The 6,000-nt window shown below is 43.0% G+C and overlaps 1 protein-coding gene across 1 annotated transcript in view; it reads right to left on the reverse strand.

The window, feature by feature from the left end:
* The window catches only part of LOC136392848 (sodium/glucose cotransporter 1-like), a 70,208-nt gene extending 64,756 nt beyond the window's left edge, over positions 1 to 5,452 (reverse strand). Inside the window, exon 1 of the mRNA XM_066365533.1 lies at positions 5,175 to 5,452. The gene's annotated coding sequence lies outside the window, so the exon portion shown is untranslated. The remainder of the gene's footprint in view (positions 1 to 5,174) is intronic.
* Between the last annotated feature and the right edge of the window lie 548 nt (positions 5,453 to 6,000).

The raw sequence follows: 6,000 nt of genomic DNA on the forward strand, positions 1-6,000 counted from the left end.
TTGCAGTGTCCCTATAGCACCCTCTACTGGCAAAACCTGGCACTGCACCAGCTGGCAAAACAACTGTTTTCATCTCAGAAGCGGCTCTCCTTTCTACAAAAGTCTTTTTCTGTCCCTCCAATGAGGAGACACATGCTCTCAAGAGTCATTGTATAAACAGCTAACTATATTAATTTCTCCTCAAATTCAGTCACAGCTCCACTGAATATTCTGTTAACCTGAACAATGTGTATATAAATATAGTAATATTGAGAAGAAAAGAGGGCATGGTTAATAAATACAAATATGTATATACATATAACAAGGAAAGAAAAAAGGTACAAAGTTACTGCAGTTCTCCTTTGCGCATCAATCATGAATGGGGCTGTGAGATCACATACAGGACACAAAAAATGAAACATTTTTTAGTATAAGTATGTTCCAAGTATTTCATGTGTATCTGAAATTCACCTTTAACTGGGCATCTGTATTTCTATTTGCTAAATCTGGCAACCCTAGTCATGAGATCATAGTTAATATTTATGCTATCTTTCTTCCTCTACTGATTCAATATTTTTCTTGTCCTCAGCTAGAACCTTAGCTGGTCATGGATCTTTACCTGGTGGTGGGGGTGGCAGAGCTAAACCTTGTTCTTTAAGGCTCTGAGTGCTAAGAAGTCTTAAGATCCTTAGTGCCCTGGGTTCTGGACAAAGTCCCCCTGCCTCCTTGTGTAGCAGCAGCCTGATTTCTCCTTAGTAATCAGGATCAATTAGTCCAACCAGAGAGTTGTTCCTTTTTCTGCCTGTTGGTTTCAACTCAATGGAACCATTGTAGTGTCCCCTGGTGGAAACATTTTCTTGGGAACTAAAGCTCTCCAAAGCAGTAGATCTCAAAGCTGCCAAGACAGAAAGCAAACATTCTTTGAGTGAATTCTTAGGACTAATTATGAAAGAAACCATTCCTATTTCTATTTCTTAACACCCAGACTAAAGTATTTGGGCTCTGGGAGGGACTGCACCATATAATGGTCTTTGATTCAAAACATAAATTGTATCAAGACAAAAGTATATATTTCAGGGTGTTATATTTCAACTGTGCCCAAACAGAGTCTTCAGTAAGCCACTCCACTTTTAATTAGGTCAGTTGCTTCTGGGCAATGGGGTATATGCTAAGACCCTGTTAATTGCATGTTACGTTTCCTTTGCTGTGGAGGTAAGTTCCTTGATTAGATGCAATGCTGTAGAAAATGCCATAATGGTGGTTAAGACATTCCAAGAGTCCAGGGATGTTGGTGCTGGAAGAGGCATTTCAGGCAGGGAAAACAATTTCACATCCAGAATTTGTACCCCTTCCATGATGGAAGAGATGCAATGCAATCAACCTGCTACCAGGTGGCTAGCTAGTCCTCCAGAGAATAGTGCCATATATGGGGTTCTTGTTGTTCTCCACTATTGGCAGATTAGCCACTAGGTGGCAGCAGCATCCAGGTCAGCCTTGGTGTAAGGTGAGGATCATGTCCACCAATCAGCTCATGTCCCATGCCCATGCCTGCCACCATGGTCCCTTTGCTCATGAGCCCACTGGGAAAACACTGGCATGGCTGGAACTGAGGTTGACTGACATTGTGCACTGTGTCCTTTTGTCCACCTGCTTATTGAAGCCTCTTGCAGAGTATTCATGTGCCGTTTGGTAATATGGGATATCCATTCCAAGAAGCTCATCTCATAGCTCTTTCCATTCTTCTGTGTCATATAATTTCAAATACTGATTATTGATCCTTCTGAGGCCCTGACTGTCTTAGCTCAGGCTGCCATAGACTAGATGAATTAAACAGCAGGTATTATCGCAGCACTGGAGGCTGGGGTGCTTTAGTTCAAGGTATGGGCAGATTTGGTTGCTGATGAGAGCCAGATTTCTGGCTTGCAGATGGCCGCCTTCTCACTTTGTGCTGGCCTGGTTTTTCTTCTGTGCATGGAGATATAGAGATATTAATTAATTTCTCTCTTCCTCTTCCTATAAGGGCATTAACCCCATCACAAGGGACTTCTCCTGACCTCATTGGAACCTAATTACTTCCCGAAGACCCTCATCTCCAAATACTATCATATTGATGGTAAGGGCTTCAACATATGAATTTTTTTTGGGGGGGACACAAAGATTTAGCCCACAACACTGACCATCTATTGAAACCATTAGTAACTCTTATGAATTACTGTTGCTCCATATCTCTTGCCATTGCTCAGCCCAGGCCAAGCAGATCTGAAATGCACCCCGCAGTCTTCTGTCCCTGGGAGAGCTGTCCTTCCTTGCTGTCCTGAGTGGGGCTGAGTGATGCAGCTGGTCACTTTCAGGTGGTACCAGCATGCCGTGCAGACCCATCAGGACACCAGGCTCAAGACCTCCTTCCCTGTGCCATGGGCAGGGATGAGGTGCTCTTCTGCCAGAACAATTTTGCCTCCATAAGGGAAGCCAACCAATGTGGGGATCAGTGCATCACGGCAGGAAGAATCCTGGAGAGACAGGGCCAGGGTCTCTGCGTTTCAGGTGGCCCTGAGTGCCCCATGTCCAGATGCCCAATTACGTGAGCCAATACTCCCTTCCTTGTTCGAGGCCATGTTTTTGGCGTGTCCCCAGGATTGCTGACTGACACTGAGCAGAGGTCTGCACGTACGCTCTGGAAGGATGGAGAGGGGCCTGCTAATTCGGCCCCAGCCTCAAACACTGAAGAAAAAAGGCCATGCATTTCCATCATACGAGGCAAACAAACTATTGAAAATATAAGGGGCACAGACACAACTATGCACAGTGTAAATGCTTGGTATGCGCTCCACAAAGATGATGCACGAGGAAAGTCTTTGGAGAAGAGCTCCGTTTCCAGGAATGGTGGGCTAGGTTATTCAGTTGAGTTAAAAGTAAATGGATGGATAAAGATACCATAAAATTCCTACCCTAAAGAAAGCTGATGTGGTTATATTGATACCAGATTTAAAAGCATCTCCTGAAATAACTTGAAGAAGATAGTAGCAGATTGGAAGTCTTAATTGCCTTGACCTAATGAACTTATATCTAAAACATACACCAAGTCAATGTATGTATATCCCCTCCAAGCAGGAAAAGATCATTGACAAAAATTGATCACATCATTGGTCATAAAGCATTTCCAAATGCCTGAAATCATTCAGCATATATTCTATAAGCAAAATACTAGAAATCAATGACAAACTAGAAATCAATAACAGGGATATTAGATATCCTCACATGCTTGGAAATAAAAAAAATATGCTCCCAACAAGAAAAGGAAGTAAATAACATTTTGGAAATTGGATAACATTTTGAACTGAACAATAATAAAATCACTATCTAAAAAACTTGTGGGATGCAGCTAATGTAGTACATATAGGGACATTGATAACCTTAAAATGTATTTAAACATTTTATAGAAAATAAAAAGGCTGAAATTTAATGAGCTAAGTAAATATCTCAGAAGGCTAGAAAACAATAAAAATAATCTCAAAGAAAGAGGATAAAGGAAATAAGAAAAGGAAGCATGGATACTAAAGAAATAGCACATAATAGTGATGACAAAACAAAAAAAACCAGAGAGTTGGTTCCTTTATGATACAAGTGAAACTAAAATAATTTAGTGAATCTATCAAGAAGGCAAAAATTACTCATTTCAGGAATGAAATGGGGACATTTTTGCAGACATGGAATGCTTAAAATGGATAATCAGAGTCTATTATAATAACATTTTACCATATATTGGAGATAAAATGAGAACATTCCTAGAAAAACCTAATCAAACACACACACACACACACACACAAATTTTTTTTTTGCTTTTTAGTGAGAGAAGGGGAGTCAGAGACAGACTCTTGCATGTGCCCCTACCAGTATCCACCTAGCAAGACCACTAGAGGGTGATGCTTTGCCCATCTGGGGTGCTGATCTGTTGCTCAGCAACCAAGATCTTCTTAACCCCTGAGATGGAGGCCAGGGAGCTATCCTCAGCACCCCAGGGCCAACTCGCTCCAATTGAGCCATGGCTGCAGGAGGGTAAAGAAGAGAGAGAGAGAGAGAGAGAGAGAGAGAGAGAGAGAGAGAGAAGCAAGAGCGGAAGAGGTGGAGAAGCAGATGGGCACTTCTGTGTGCCCTGACAGGGAATTGAACCTGTGACATCCACATGCCAGGCCGATGCTCTACCAATGAGCCAACCAGCCAGGGCTCAAACACATATATTTGACTCAAGAAGAAATAAAAAATCTCTATTCATCTAAAAGCATTCAATCAGTAGTCAAAAATCTTCCCACAAAGAAAACTGGTGCAGAGAGCTTCACTGGTAAGCAAACTTTATACAAATTTCTCCAGAGAATAAAACAATCCTTTTAGACAATAAACAGTGTCTCATTTTAATAAAGTGAACACAACCTGGATTGCAAAAATCGGACAAGGGCCATGAAAGAAGGATTACAGCTCTATCTCACTCAGAAATAGAGATGCAAGCATTCTGAACAAAATATTTACATGCTATATTGCAGGATATCACCTACTGGGCAAGCCTGGCTCATGCATTCCAAGAATGAAAGATTGGTTTGATATTTGGAAATTCTACGTAATTTGCAACATTAAAAGAGAAAAGGCATATCAAAGGATGCAGAAAAAGCATGAATTGAATCCAACAAATGATTTTTAAAAACCGCTTATAGAAGAATACCAGAACAGGGAGTAGTAAGTCCAGGGAAAAAAGTGAAATGTGTAAGAATTAAGAAGATTGCAACAAAATTGTCATTATTCACAGGTGATACACTTAATTATGTAGCAAGTCCCACAGGATGTACAGATAAATTCATAGAATCTATTTAGAAATCTAGCAAGCTTAGCAGATCCTATTTCAGCATAGACAGGTACTATATCTCTATATATCAGCAAATGAATAGAAAATAACATTTAAGAAGGGTATAATTTACAGTTGCTCTAAAAAGGTCAGCTAACTAGAAATTAATTTAAAGCACTGTCTAAGCTATTTGTTTATGGGGAAAACTCTACATCCAATTACATTGAGAATTATTAAAACCTATTAATGGGAGAGAGGATAGTCATGGATGGAAATATTCAATGCGGTTAAGCCATCAATTTTTCCCAGATTGATCGGTAAATTCCCCTGAGAACTGGTTCAAGGTGCAAAATTCCTGTACCTTTTTTTTTTTTAGCGGGTAGAAGCCGAGGAGCTGAGTCTAATTAAGAGAAACTCGGGTCCTCTTGACTGAGAAGAGCACTCTCCTTCTTCCTGGTCATCTGGGCAGCTTTAAGGTCACAACCGGAGGATCCTAGATCCCTTCGCCTTCCACTCAGAATTCCTCATCTTGACCTTGAGGATCCAGAAGCCGGGTCGCCCTGTCCCTAACTGATAAGCGACCTGGGATTGTCCTTGCTATTGGTACACCACTGGACCAGCTTCTTCCCAGAATGTGGGCCCCGGGGAGGGACTCCGGACATCCCCATGCTTTCCGGGGGTCGCCCCGCCCCGTCCCCTCCTAACCCCGGGCAATCACGCCCCGGGCTCCGGACCGCCTCACCCACTTCGGCCGCCAGGGGTCTCTGTCACCTCGCAAGAAGCGCAGGTGCTCCAGAGCGCGCAGATCTGAGGAGTGCGGACCAGGAAGGCAGGACCAGCGCAGCGTCCTCTGAGTGATGCCATGGAACACTGAGGCTCAGATCCCGGGGTCACATGCGACAGGGACAGACTGGGAACTAGGACAGCGGGGCTTAGTGACTGCCGAATTGTACCCGTGGGCTTTAACGGGGTTTTCACTTAATGGGGGATGCACACTGTAGGGGACCACAAGTTCTGAGCGTCAACAGCCCAAGAAAGGGCTGACTCGTGGGACCGGATGGTGGCCTGTTGCTGGGCTGGGCCGTAAATTAGTCCTGCTCGTCCAGAGGGCAGCCTGTAGCTCACAGGAAACCTTAACATAGAAGTTCTGTGTCCCACAGTTCCAGGTCGGCTGTGTGTGCTCCAGG

The sequence above is a fragment of the Saccopteryx leptura genome, chromosome 2 (genome assembly GCF_036850995.1).
Source record: "Saccopteryx leptura isolate mSacLep1 chromosome 2, mSacLep1_pri_phased_curated, whole genome shotgun sequence".
Lineage (NCBI taxonomy): Eukaryota > Metazoa > Chordata > Mammalia > Chiroptera > Emballonuridae > Saccopteryx > Saccopteryx leptura.